Below are 12,731 nucleotides of genomic sequence, written 5' to 3'. Positions count from 1 at the left end.
AAACATTGTTTTATACGTATTGTCACAGAATACGAATTTTACATGTATTGGCATAGTAGTGTTTGATATGCATATTAATTATAACGGACTCGTGTTTACATGTCTCACATGTGTTGACCTATAATACACATTAAAAAAAAAACATCAAAATGCATTTTATATGTACTGACATACAATATGTTGACAAATTAGAAGTTTGGCCACGTCATCCGTGCAGAGAAGTTCCCTAAGGGCTAGACGCGGATTAACTACTAATGACTTTACCATGTTTTGTGGGCCCCACCATGATGTTTGTGTTGTATCCACACCATCCATCCATTTGGAGAGATCATTTTAGGGGATGAGCCAAAGAATGAGCTAGATCCAAAGCTCAAGTAGACCTAAACCAAAGAAAACATTTGGGATAGTAATGAGACATTTGCAAGAAGAGATCTCATGGTATATGTTATTTGTCGATAACATTGTTTTAATTGACAAGATGTGAGACATGTAAACACAAAGCCATATTTATAGAGGGGTCCTTTAGAATCTAAAGGATTTTAAGTTAGTTGAACTAAAGAAATGTATGGAGTGCAATGTTAGCAGCAATAGGAGGGTAACAAGCAATTATTTAAGATGATTAACCAAGAAGTGTCTCAAAATGGCCACTTTCAATATCTTAGGTCAATAATAAAATGAGGGAAAGTAGATTTAGATCGTTTAGTCATGTGTAACGGGGAACGAGAACTGCGCCAGTTGGGACTGATCTAGTGTAGGTTAAACACTCTAGCAGGTCAAGGAAATTCTTAAGAGGACATGGGTGGATGTAGTAAGAAAAGAATTAATGACCTATGGTCCAACTAAAGACATATCCTTGACAGAATGAAATGGTTGAACAAGATTCATGTAATCATCTCCAATTAGTTGGGATAAGGCTTAGATGATGATAATGAACTAGAGCACTGTGAGGAAATTATCAAGTCATGGAGCATTGTTTTTCCAAGCTGAGACAATTGATGCAATCACACACCATCAAAACATACACACTCCACACATGTGCACAAGAAGAGGCGCAGATGAGGTTCTACTTAACACAGAAGGCTTCCTTCCCTGTTTCTAATTAGCATCTTATTGCTTTGGAAGTTCTCTTCTCTCTCTGTTTTTTTTTTCGTAACTCTATTGGGAAGTTATCTCCTCCCAGGTGGATTGGATCACAAACCATAAACAATAGTTCTTGGATTGGATCACATTCCATATAATTAAATAGCAATTGAAAAAGAGTAGGAAGAGAATTATCCAAAAAAAAAAAAAAAACAGTAACATACTTTCAAGTCAGAACGATCTAAGCAGCTCTCGAAAGGGAATTCCTAAGCCAAAGGGAGACGAATGAGAAGATGATACAGGTAGATGGATTATTTATATGACACCCTGACTTCCAGGAAGAGGACTCATTTGGACGTGGATTCTCTGCGAAAGCCTTTTGCCATGGAAAGCTAGATGAGGCCCACCGTGATGTTTATGAAAAATCTACCACGTCCATTAGTTTTGAAGGATCATTTTAGGAGATGGGCGATGAAACCTCCTTTGGGTCTATCGTGATGTTTTATACAGTTCATGCCATTAATAAGGTCATTACTACTAGGATTAACTGAAAACATAAAAATTATCCTAATTCAAAACTTCAGCCCCATGCATGTTTCAATAGTGGAAATGCAATCCTTTGTCATGTTGGCCCATTTGAGTTTTGGATTTGCGTCAATTTTAGGCACAAGTCTCAATATGATTGGGAAAAATAGATAAATTTCTCGCAAACAACACAGTGGGCCCCTAATCCTCATAGGTGCTTTCGGAGGAAATCCGTGTTTGACCTAGCTTTTCAATGCAGGAAGTTCTTCCAAGGGGCTTAGCAGCAAATTTGCATCCACCCTTTTGGAGGCAGATTTGCTGCTAAAGCCTTTTGCATGAAGTTAGTGCACTGGGAGGCTAGGTGGGGTCCACCATCATGTTTGTAGGGGACATGAAAACGTGGTGAGCCCACACAACTTGGGTGCATAAAACAGGAGTACCAGTTATACCGTAGTGCTTAGAATGATTCAAACATGTAAAAGAGAAATGAAAATAGTAAGCAATTATAAAAAACCCTTTGATCAATCGCCAGCGAAATAACAGTTTGAAAAAAAAAATGAACAATGAATTGAAGAGTTGAACACGACAAATACATGTAATTATATTTATTACAAATACTTGTATACAACAAGGGTATGCTTTACAACACTCATAAACTATCACTCTTGAGTGACAACTCTCACACACAAGGAAAAACTCTTTTGAAGTCTTAATACTTAGACACCTTGCTTTTACTCTTGAACTCACTCTTTGTTGTTTCATGTATTTTTCATAATGAGACACTTCCTATATTTATAGAGGGCTATGGAAGATTCTAGAATCAGCACAACTCTAAAAAGTTCTAGAAACTTCTAAATATCCTATAAGGTTCTATTATATTCCGGAACATTCTAAAAGAATCCGAAAGGTTCTGGCATTGTCCGGAACATTTCGGAAGAGTCAAGAAAACTCTATCAAACTCTAGAAGTTTCCAAAAGGTTCTAGAAAATTTTAAAAATTTTCAAAAATGTCTGGAAGTTTCCGAAAGACTTCGGAATATTCAAGAGAGGTGGTGATGACATTTAACACTCCTCCTCAGTACCAACTCTCACAATTCTGCCTTAGTCATCATGCCAAGTTGTTTTCTGAATTCGGTGAACTTAGCATTGCTAAGTCCTTTCGTGAGTATGTCTGCAACTTGGTCATCGGTTTTCACATAACTCATCTTGATTTCTCCTTGAAGTACCTTCTCTCTCACAAAGTGATAGTGTACCTCCACATGCTTGGTCCTGGCATGAAACGCTGAATTCTCAGCCAAGTAGATTGCTGATTGATTGTCGCAGCACAATATCATTGGATAATGATCTAGTTGATGAAGATCCCTCATTAACTGCATAAGCCATGTACTTTCTTGTGCTGCCATTGCCATTACTCTGTATTCAGCCTCCGTGGTTGATAAAGATACTATAGGTTGTCTCTTGCTACACTAAGAGATTGCTCCTGAGTCAAGGTTGAATACGTATCCAGTAGTTGATCGTTGTGTGTCATGATCACCACCATAGTCAGCATCGCAGTACCTAACTATCTTGCATGCTCCACCTTTCTTGTACAATAAACTAAGGTCTATCGTACCCTTCACATACCTTAGTTTTTGACGTACTGCTTCAAGATGCGGCTTCTTTGGTGTTTGCATGAACCGGCTAACCACACCAACTGCGTAAGCTATATCTGGTCGTGATAATGTAAGGTAGATTAGACTACCAACTATTTATCGGTACATAGTTGCATCTTCTAAGTCTTTTCCTTCTTCCAAACATAGCCTGGCGTTAGCCTCCATAGGTGTGGCAATTGGCTTGCATTCGAGTATCCCATATTTCTTTAATAGTTCTTTGGCATACTTCTGCTGACAGAGGAATATGCCTTTGTTGCTTCGGTCAATCTCCAGCCTAAGAAAATGCTTCAGTTCTCCAAGTTCCTTCATTTGGAATCGCACGAACAAGTTCTCTCTTGTCCTATTAATCTCACCGTCATCATCTCCAGTGATGATCAAGTCATCCACGTATACTAACACTATTACTAGTTTACCTTCCTGAAAATTTATAAAGAGACTGGAGTCTGCAGGTGCCACCAAAAACCCGCTTTGCACTAGGAATTCCCCTATCTTGCCGTACCATGCCCTCGGTGCTTGTTTAAGCCCATACAAGGCCTTCTTTAGTTTGCAAACGTAATCCTGATGCCTTTTACTCTGGAAACCACTTGGCTGCTCCATGTAGATTTCTCGATCAATTTCTCCATGTAGAAAGGCATTCTTCACATCTATCTGCCACAGCTTCCAAGATTTGCTCACTGCAAGTGATAGTGGTACTCGCACCGTTGTAATTTTTGTTACTGGGCTAAAAGTCTCATCATAGTCCAACCCATATTCTTGTGAGAATCCTTTAGCCACTAGTCGAGCTTTGTACCTTTCTATTGATCCATTAGGGCGAGTCTTGACTTTGTACACCCATTTACATGATATCGGCTTCACATCCTTGAGTTTTGGAACTAGTTCTCAAGTCTAATTTTGGTTCAATGCCTTAATCTCTTCTTCCATCGCCTTTTGTCATTTTATATCTCGGGATGCTTCTTCAAATGTCGTTGGCTCTTTTACGGTCTCTTCTTCTGCTAAGGCAGCATCCACGTATCTTGGGTTAGGCTTTCTCTGTCTAGTTGTCCTCCTAAGTGGTAGGTTGTCTATCACAACCTCCTGTTGACTCGGGCAAAGCTCTTTTAGACTACTTTGATGTACTCTAGTTTGCCATGGACTCATCTATTTATCTAGCGTTCCAGACATATTAGGCACTTGCTCACCAACTCGTGTTGTAAGCGTCAACTCCTTAGTTGATCTAGGAGATTCTTCTCCTTCCCTTGTCTCCCCCATCTTCTCATGCAGTTCTTCTTCTAAGTCTTGAGAGTTTGGTAGCTCCTCTTTCAGTGGCGACCACCATGATGAGGCTTCATCAAAGACAACATTCCTCGATGTGTAGCACCCTGAATCAACAATCTAATCATCACTGTAGTTGATAGCTCCTTGATTAGAAACTGCGGCAATGGCTATTTCACCCGTATCTGTCACTATTGAGGAAGCAGCTACTTCATCAGTGACTGTGTTAGACTTCTTGAGTGGTTCATTAAAATTTATCTCATTCTCTGAACAATTTCCTTTGATGGATTCAGACACTGCTAAGGATGCCTGAAAGTCCCAGTCATCTTCACTGTCTTCTTAGTGATTTCTAGAAGTCACTAAGTTACCTTCGGCTAATTTTTTTCTTGAACCAACAATTTTTTGCAAAGTGACCTTTCTTGCCACAATTGAAACACACTATATCATACATTCGAGATACAGACAATCGTCGTTTATTTGTGTTGTTGTCGGATTGAACTCCCTCTATCCGAGGACTTCTTTCTTGCTCTTCTCTTTTCTTGGACTTTCCAAAGTTCTGCTGACTTTGTTCGCCCTTTCTATTCTGTTGTCGATGTCCGCCTTTTTTATTATTGCAGTAGAGTGCTTCATTTTCCTTGTTTATCGACACTCCAGCCATTTGTTTACATAAACTTTCTTGATTGACCAACAAATTCTCCAACTCTATGAGAGTAGGTTGAGTAGGCCAATCTCGTATTGCCTTGATAAAAACATTATACTCAGGCTTCAACTCGTGTATAATTGAAGAGTTGAACACGACAAGTAAATATAATTATATTTATTACAAATACTTGTGCACAACAAGAGTATGCTTTACAACACTCACAAACTATCACTCTTGAATGATAATTTTCACACACAAGGAAAAACTCTTTTGAAGTCTTAATACTTGGACACATTGCTTTCACTCTTGAACTCACTCTTTGTTGTTTTATGTATTTTTCACAATGAGACACTTCCTATATTTAGAGAGGGTTATAGAAGATTCTAGAATCAGCACAACTCGAAAGAGTTATAGAAACTTCCAAATATCCTATAAGGTTCTATTATATTCTGGAACATTCTAAAAGAATCCGGAAGGTTTTAGCATTGTCCGGAACATTCCGGAAGAGTCAAGAAAACTCTATCAAACTCTAAAAGTTTCCGAAAGGTTCTAGAAAAAAGTTTCCGGAAGACTCCGGAATATTCAAGAGAGGTGGTGATGACATTTAACATGAATATCTACGTTTGATGACAATGTTACAATCCCAACAGTTTAAAGAGCATAGCTTGACGTGTTCCATCAGTCATGGGGCTTTTGGCGTATTGATTAGGTTCTTAACAATTTGTATCAAAGCCAATACCACGTCCTGTGTTTAAGTCATAGAAGAGGTGACCGGTGGAAAGGGCAACTTAGAAAAGAGCAACTACCTGGACAACCAGAGTGCAGCCACCAAGTGGAAAGGACTACCCAGATAACTGGAATGCAGCCACCACGCCCTGGAAAAGAGGTGAGAATGAGAGTGAGCCGCCACGGACATCAGTTGCGGAGCGTGGTGAAATGTTACTATCCCAATAGTTTAAAGAGCCTAACTTGACGTATTCCATCAGTCCTGGTGCTTTTGGTGTATTGGTTAGGTTCTTAATAGATAGATTGAAAACAACAAAGATCACTGATAAGGATGTTCCAATCCAGGATGTTCTTGTGCCACCATTGGAACCATCAGACCGATGTTCTAGCTATCAATAAGAAGTAACAGAATTGCAGTATACATACTAAAGCAAATGCTCCGATTTGCAGAAACACTCCACTATTGCTAATCGTGACTAAGGGGCAAAACCAAGCTTCAATCACTGAATAATTGTAATTAATCTCATAATTAAAACTACAAGATGAAGAGAACGTGCGAAAAAGGCGCACAGAAAAAACACAGATTTCCAACTCTACCACAACAACGAACCAATACCGCAAGTCTTTCTCTAAATCAGAGAATCTTAATGCTTGATTAAGATTACAGAAATCGACCATAGGGAGATGTGAACGTGAATCGGAGTTTTTTTATTTTTATTTTTATTTTTTATGGCGTTTTGAGATCGAGAGCCGGTTTTTTTGGGTTGAGATGAAAAAAAAAAAAAAACAAAAACCAGTTGACGTCCTCAAAGCAAGAGGATGAGAGAGTTGAAATAGCGAGGGAAGTCAGAAGAGATCGGCGATTTTTGAGGCGACTCGACGTGAAAAACAGAAACGGATTGGCTACTCCCCTGCCACCAGCCAATGCCTGGTGATCAGTGCTCTTTGGGCCCCATCAAGATGTAAGTATTTCATCCATTCCGTCCATATATTTTTCTATATCATTTTGTGGTATATGACAAAAAATGAGATATATCCCAATCTCAAGTGGACCACATTACAGGAAACCGTGTTGAATGAGCATTGACCATTAAAAACCTTTTGGGGGCCATAAAAGTTTTGGATCAAGATGATTTTTGTTTTTTCCATTCATCTGGGCCTGTATGACCTAATTAACAGATTGGATGTCAAATAAAAAGTACAGTAGGCCTTAGAAGGATTTTAATGGTGGATATCTAATCTCTATTGTTTTCATGTGGTTTGGTCCACTGAGATTTTAATACGTCTCATTTTTGGTATCAAGCCCTAAAATGATCTTTAAAAATGAACGAAAAGAATGGATGAAACACATAAATCATAGTGGCCCCACAGAGCACCGACCATCAGCCGGGCCGTGTCTGGGGAGTAGCCAATCCGTTTCATGGGAACTGGCCTGCTGCCGGACGCGGATTTCCTGCAAAGTCTTTCACAGGAATTTCCTGCGCTGGGAACCAGGTGGGGCCAACTGTGCTGTTTGTGAGAAATTCTCCCCGTCCATCCTTTCTTTGAGTTCATTTTAGGACACTATGCCAAAACTGAACTGTATCCAAAGCTCAAGTAGGCCGAAAATGTGATAATTGAACATTCATAGGTGAAATATTCATGAGCCACGGAAGTTTTGAATCATGCTAATATTAATATTTGTGATTTCAGTTCATCTCAGTAGGAGTGAAGTTATTAACGGTATAGATGGCATGTAAATATCACTGTCGAACCCAGGTAGGTTTCAATGGTAAGAATTTCCCTAACTACATTTTCCTTTAGTACCGGCCTACTTAGCTATGGATACTGTTTATTTTTGGCATCATATTCTTAAATTAACTCACAAAACGGATGGAAGGGAAGGATTTCTCACAAACATCACAGTGGGCCCCACCTGGGTTCCACCGCAGTAACTCCTGCCAAAGGCTTTCGCAGGAAATCCGCGTCCGCAGCCGGATTGGCCAGTGAACCTCATAACAGATATACGCAGCCAATGACTGGTGTTCAGTGCTCTGTGGGCCCCACCATGATATATTTGTTTCATCCATGCCGTTCATTTATTTTTATAGATCATTTTGTGCCATTAGCAAAAAGCGAGTTATATCCCAATCTCAAGTGGACCACATTACTGGAAATAATGTTGAATGAATGTCGACCACTAAGCACTTTTTGGAGGCCATAAAAGTATTGGAACAAGCTTATCTTTGCTTTGTAGCCCTCAACTGGGTGTTTATGACCTGATCAACAGATTGGATGTCACATAAAAAGCACAGTGGGCCTTAGAAGGATTTAAATGATGGATATCCAATCACTATTGGACCACCTACGATTTATATCTCTCTTATTTTTAGGTTAAAGCCCTAAAAGGATCTTTAAAAATGAATGAAACACAAATCATGGTGGCCCCATAGAGCACCGACCACCAGGTTCCAGGGGAGTAGCCAATCCGTTCCCTAAATAGCTGCTGTATTGTCAGCGAGTTTTGTGAGTTTGATCATATAAGGTACGTGTTAGATCCAAACCGTTCATCCATTTGTTAAGTTCATCTTAAGGCTTTAGAAAAAAATAATACATATCTAACTATCAAGTGGACCACACCGCAAAAAGCAGTGGGGGATTGAACGTCTACCATTGAAACCCTTTTTGTCACAAAAGTTTTGGATCAATATAAAATTTGTTTTTCCTCTTCATTCAGGTATTTTTAACCTTATGAATAGATTGGACGGAAAATAAACGGTTATAGTGGGCCCTATGAATTGTTTAGTAGTGGAAATCATCAATGATCTTTGGATATGATTCATTTTTTGGATAATGGTCTAAAATGACCTCTGAAAATAGGTGACCGGTGTAGATATATAATCTCTCTCATTTCTAAATGCCTGCGTATCAAGCATATAATCCATCATGGAGTCAAAAACGGCTTTGCTTCCGGTGGGCAAATCGTACTGCAAGATGAGTTACTGTTATCGTACCGACTAAACTCTGTTGGGCCCACCTTGAATTTAAGTAGTTTATCCATGCTGTCCATCCGTTTTTAAAGCTCATTTTAGCAGTTGAGACCCAAATTAAAGGATATCCGAATCTCAAGTGAACCATATCATAGGAAATAGCGGGAATGATGATTTACACCATTGAAACCTTTCTAGGCCCCAAAGTGGTGATTATTTGTCATCCAAACTGTTCATATCATCACACAGACATGGATGAAGGGAAAACCCAAATATAAGCTTGATCCAAAACTTCTTTTACCCTAAGAAAATGTTCAATGGTTAAAGTTCCATTTACAAGGTTTCCTTTGGTGTGGTCCATTTGACCTTTGTACATGATTCAATCTTTGTCTCAAGCCATAAACTTCTATTGTAAAATAGATGGACCTCACAGAGTTTGCTAAGTTTGTTAAGGAGGCATTTCTCGCATGAAATTAGATGGGATTAAGAGGGATGGAATTGGACATCATTTAAATTGTTTGTTTTTTCAAAAATTGGATTACATAGAATCCAGTCTAAACATGAGATATATAGTACGTAAATGCTATTCAAATCCATTTGAAATTTGAGATGTGTCACGCCTATATTGGTGTCAACAAGGTCCGTGGGTCTCATCATGACATATACAATATCTCTAGACCATCCATCCATTTTTCAAGATCATTTTAGGGCATGAGCTCAAATATAAGATTGATTGGAAGCTTGCATGGACCACACCACATAAAAGCAATTGAGATTGAATGCCTACAAATTCCATCAACATTTGGGGAGGACGAGAAAGGTTGGGATTAGGTTGGATGGAATTGCATTTGGTCCAATACAAATTCCACCAACATTTGGGGAAGATGAGAAATGTTACGATTAGGTGAGATACAATTGCATTTGGTCCTATGCAAATTCTATCAACATTTGGAGAGTACGAGAGGCTGGGATTAGGTCGAATGGAATTGCATTGGTCCCACACAAGATTTATGTGGATTTTGAAATCCACTATACATGTGGGCCTCATATTGATGCTTGCATTAATTTATCCATGTTGTCCATCCATATACACCGTTTACCATTAATTACAATTATATGGTCCATCAAACATGATTTTTCTTAACTTAGTGTTTGCTCATAGCAATCATTTTATCCGAAATGGGGAATGGATGGTTAAAATATCATGGTATTTCCCGAGATACAAGTGCAATAATGATGATACAGGAGAGTCATCTCCTCAGTCATGGTAGTGTGTTATATCAATCGGGACCATCCATCAAGTGGACCCTTTCATAGATGGCTTATGTCTAACAAATCAAACCAATCGAAGAATCATAGATGGCTTATGTCTAACAAATCAAACCAATCGAAGAATCATAGATGGCTTATGTCTAACAAATCAAACCAATCGAAGAATCCTAGCCATTTATAACACTAACATAAGTGTGTGTGCGCGTAAGGGCCCAGCGGCTCAGGATGGAGCTATGCCGGTACAAACTACAAAGTACTTGGATAACCAGCCATTAATAGCCCCAACTAATATCCATCTGTTCTTTATTTATGCTGACACTACCATCATTTATTTGACAAAACCAAGATTACATTTAGAGCTGGGCATGTCTGACCCGATCTGAACCGACGGCCTGAATCGGGACGGATCGAGTGGAGCCATTAAGATTCGACAGTTTTTCAGATCGAGTTCGGATCATGGTGAATCCGGACCGATCCGATCCGATTGGATCTGATCCGACTCGGTCAGGTCTTATACGAGAAATAAAGGGATGTGGATAGGGTTAAACCATTTCCCAAAAAAAGGTGACTCGAGACGCATTGATGAGGCCTGGGTTGGGCAGGCAGACAGCCAGCTGTGTCCTCTAAAATCAGGCGGAGTACTAAGTTACTCGGTATGCTTTTATTATACTGAGTAAACTTTGTTGGCCCACCTTGAATTCATGTGGTTTATCCATGCCGTCCATCTGTTTTTTAATCTCATTTTAGCCGTTGGGCCAAAAATTGAAACATACCCAAAGCTCAAGTGGGCCATACCACAGAAAACAATGGGAATAATTATTTCCACTATTGAAACCTTCCTATGGTCCACATTAACGTTTATTTGTCATCCTCCTTGTTCATATGATCATAAGAAATATCAGCTTGATACAAAACGTTTGTCCGCCGAAAGAATTTTAAAAACGTGGATATTCAATTCATTCTGTTCCCTGTGGTGTGGTCCACTTGAGCTGTGGATATTTTTTATTTTTGGCTCCATTTATTAAAATTAAATTATAAAATGTATGGACGGAGTGGATAAAATAAACACATTATGTTGGGCCCTACATAGTTTACTCAGTACGCATGCAATCCGCTTCCTTCTCCTCTGCCCAAATCTCGCTGCGTATAGTCCATACCAAGTAGGTTGGAAAGAAGAGTCCCTACAAACGAATCGACTACTCCCCCTGCCAGGCTACCACCAGCCAATGACGAATGGTCGATGCTCTATGGGCCCCACCATGATGTATGTGTTTCATCCATGCTGTTCATATTTTTTTATAAATTTTTTATATATTTTTTTTTAAAAAAAGAAGACTAGATCCAAACCATACCCAACCCGATCCGACTCGGTTTCCCTAACCGAGTAAGACTCAGTTCGGGCCAGGCCAGTAATCTACCGGATCAGATTGAGTCAGCTGACTTGGACTCAGTCCCAGATCGGATCAAGTTCGGATCAATTATTGAAAAATTCGAATCCGGTCGAGTTGGACCCAACCCAGTCCGACTCGACTCGATGCCCACCTCTACCTACCACCTACGGTCAGTGCTCTGTGGGTCCCATCATGATGTATGTGTTTCATCCATTCCATTCATCCATTTTTACTGATCATTTCAGTGCTTCACACAAAAAATGAGAGGAATATAAATCACAGGTGGACCACACCATAGGAAAAAAATAAGTGATTGGATATCCACCATTAAATTTCTCTTAAGGCCCACTGTACTGTTTATTTTACATCCAATCTGTAATTGCAGCATATCATGCAGAGCTCCCTTTAAGAAAAGGGACTTATGGAGTCGTTGAGCGAGAGAAATATGCGAGGTGAAGCGAATGCATATATGAAGCGTATAACTTTAAAACGGCATTCATCGTAAGCAGCCAATGAAAACAACTGAGTTTTGATAAATTTTCTATCAGAATAATCTGGAACTTGGAACCCCCAATCATGAGGCTCAGGTATATCTGCCCATTGCTTTGTGATGGGCTTCCAAACAGACAACCCTCTCCGGCTTGGTGTGATCCTTTTGCTCCAAAGAATCATGTTGTTGCATGAATCAATGATTGTCCAAGTCTTTTTTGGAATGGGGCCGAGATCATCTCCAATAGCTTCATCTCCATTCTCATCTATTCGAAGGAGTTTATTTCATCACAAAAATTGCATAGCAATCTGAAATTGGGTGGCTTGGTTCGTATGCCATCGGAAATTAAAATAGGCCAAACCTTAGAAACACACATCAATATGGCAAGAGATTTCAAGCCTGAGAGGATGTTTTCTAGAATCTCTTCACATAAGAAACAACAAGTCCTCCTCTTCTTCATATTCTGGGTAAGGAATTAGATGAGGAAGTGTCATTTTTTGCATCAACTAGTCTATGAGATTGGTAATATGCAGTATTTAAATAAATGAAGAATTGTAAATATGTAGCTTTTAACTAAATGAAAATTCTTGATGCAATCACAAGTCTTTGTACTCCGTTTTTGTTAGATTTGGAAGAGTTTCTCGTACACAACGGAGGATAGAAGAAAACGATAACGAAATGATCAGATCTATCAAGTTCAAGGCTCGACTTGAATAGTTAATTTCTCAAGACA

At 39.3% G+C, this 12,731-nt stretch overlaps 1 long non-coding RNA gene across 1 annotated transcript in view; it reads left to right on the top strand.

Moving 5' to 3' along the window:
- Positions 1-494: 494 nt before the first annotated feature.
- The window catches only part of LOC131239223 (uncharacterized), a 32,925-nt gene continuing 20,688 nt past the window's right edge, over positions 495-12,731 (top strand). Inside the window, exon 1 of the long non-coding RNA XR_009168093.1 lies at positions 495-1,060. This is a non-coding gene — a long non-coding RNA (uncharacterized LOC131239223). The remainder of the gene's footprint in view (positions 1,061-12,731) is intronic.

Source organism: Magnolia sinica, chromosome 3 (assembly GCF_029962835.1).
Source record: "Magnolia sinica isolate HGM2019 chromosome 3, MsV1, whole genome shotgun sequence".
NCBI classification, from domain to species: domain Eukaryota; kingdom Viridiplantae; phylum Streptophyta; class Magnoliopsida; order Magnoliales; family Magnoliaceae; genus Magnolia; species Magnolia sinica.
Note: the sequence above shows the minus strand (reverse complement) of the source record. Positions and strands in the feature narration are given on the sequence as shown.